Raw genomic sequence first — 2,434 nt, 5'->3', positions numbered from 1 at the left:
TGAATATATATGTATATTATATATATTACATATAATATATATGCCAAATTGGGTTTATCCCAAGTATGCAAGGGATTTTAATATTAGAAAATTCACTAATGTAACTCACTGCAATAATAGATTAAAGGGAAAAATCATAATTTTATTTCAATAAATGAAAATAAGGCATTTGAAATGGCAATGCACATTCACTATAAAAACTCTTAGAAAAATAGGAATAAAAGGGTCTTTTTTTAATCTGATGAAAATTATCTACCAAAAATGAACAGAAGGCATCCTTTTTAATGGTAAAATACATTAGCATTTTATTTAAAATCGGGAAAGTTGTTTATCATCATTTCTCTTTAACATTGTATTAGAGATTCTAGAGAATATGTAACTTGAAAAAATATTAAAAATACCATTTATAATAGCAATAAAAATAGGCAAATAGGTATAGAGTAACAAATCTAACAAGAAATATGCAAAGCTTTATGGAAACAATTTAAAACTTTATTAAAATATATTAAAGAAGACCTATATAAATACAGACATAACACTTCATGAATAGAAAGACTAAATATCATGAAGATGTGTGTTTTCCCCAAATTAATCTTTAGACTTAATGAAATTCCAAGAAAATTCCAATGGTGGTTTTAGTGCAACTTGACAAGCTGATTCTAAACTTTTATATGAAACAGCAAAATCTCAAAAATAGGCAAGATATTCTTTTTTTTTTTTCCCATGAGGCATTTTATTTGTAAATGTATGTATTATATCCCTAGAAAAAGAATCCCAGGATTTTCCCTCCTGTGTGTTTTCGTCTTGCTGCTTCATGGTCCATGATGCCAGCTAAGGTTGTCAGTACAATGAAACCAAACTGGTGGGATGGAAGCAGGTTATTCTGCCATTTTTCTAGATCTTTGAGTTGCATATCAAATCTGGGCTGATCCCTCCACACTTGTTTAGCCTGCCTGTAAGGTTCACAACAATTTTCCCAGCTCTGTGATCATCAGTGATTTCAAATTCGCCAATGTAACCATGCTTCATCATCCCAGTGAGAAACCGGACGATGACTTTGGAGCACGGCCTAGTAAGCACCTGGCGTTTGCCTCTCTTTTCGGCATTGTTGATGCTCTTGAGAGCATCAGCCAGGACATTCATGCGCACCATTGTGGCGGCGCGGGAAGATGGCGGAAAGGGCGTAAGACCTTCTTAAAGAGGAAAAATTTTAAAAAATAAATTTGAGAGGACTTGCCATGTTAGATATCATATATATTATGAAGTTATAGTAGTTAATATACTTCATATTTGTGAAAGAGTAGGCATACTCATTGGTGGAACCAAATAGAGAACAACCCAGAATATGTAAACATATAATGTTATATGTATAATAATATCTATAATAATCAAGGAATACTAAATGTAATAGAGATATTTTAGTAGAAGCTTTAAACTAAATAAACCATTTGTCATAAAAAAAAATCACTCAGAAGGGATAGTATATGCCAAGAAATCTGATTTTAAGAACAGGAAATTTATGACAACTAACCACAAGTTTTGTATATTTACACCTAAGTTGAGTACACTACTGTGTCATGCCTCCAATGACTATTCTGTTTTCTCTATTGCCTGATTAGTTCCTAATCATTTTTTAAAAACCTATTTCAGATATTGAGATGTTCTCTACTTAATTGTCTCCGGCCTACCTTAAAGAATAGCTCATCAGTCTCTTTTGTGTACTGTTTTGTAAGGAACATAAATTACTAATGTTTTTGGACTTCAATCACAGTAATGCAATTTACTTACACATTTGCCTTATTAGACTGAGTTCCTTGACAACAAATACTACCCTTTTAATAGATAACAATTTTTGCCAGCTTCTGTACTAGATACGTATTAGAGATACAGAAATCAATATGGATTGAGAATGTGGTTGGATTCATAAAAAGGATTAAGATAAGAAAGAAAAGGAAAGGAAGAAAATATAGTAGCATTTAAAAATTATTTTCCATGGTCTAAGCACCATGCTAATCACATTTATATGTAAGGAGTCATGGAATTACAGAGCTGGAATGGACTTTGAGATCATCTCTCAAACCTTCTTATTTTACAGAAATAACTATGTCACAAAGCAGTTAAGTGGCTCATTCAAGGTCATCTGACTATTTGGTTGTAGAAGGCATCAAAGTCCAAACATCCTATCTCCTAGTTCAGTGTTATTTCCTCTACATCATAGTGCTTCCTGTTGTGGCCTTTGTAAAATACAAGAACAGAATTTAGTGTCCCAGACCCCTGTATATTATCTGACTATGGCTCATCATCAGAATATCCTTATATTTCCAAAATAACGGTTTTAACTTTGCCTGAGAGGTTGTTTTGTATCATTACCTTCCTATGAGAAATCAGCTACAAATGTTTATGGATTAAGTGATTTAATACTAAATTATGTGAG

General features: G+C 32.1%; 1 pseudogene across 1 annotated transcript; it reads right to left on the bottom strand.

Moving 5' to 3' along the window:
- Positions 1-742: 742 nt before the first annotated feature.
- Positions 743-1,176, bottom strand: LOC105550406 (annotated as a pseudogene). The gene has a single exon (XR_001007711.1). The product of XR_001007711.1 is annotated as a 40S ribosomal protein S15a pseudogene (transcript).
- Positions 1,177-2,434: the final 1,258 nt, after the last annotated feature.

This window comes from Mandrillus leucophaeus, unplaced genomic scaffold, assembly GCF_000951045.1.
Source record: "Mandrillus leucophaeus isolate KB7577 unplaced genomic scaffold, Mleu.le_1.0 Scaffold113, whole genome shotgun sequence".
In the NCBI taxonomy this organism is placed as follows: domain Eukaryota; kingdom Metazoa; phylum Chordata; class Mammalia; order Primates; family Cercopithecidae; genus Mandrillus; species Mandrillus leucophaeus.
This window is presented reverse-complemented; position numbering and strand designations above follow the sequence as displayed.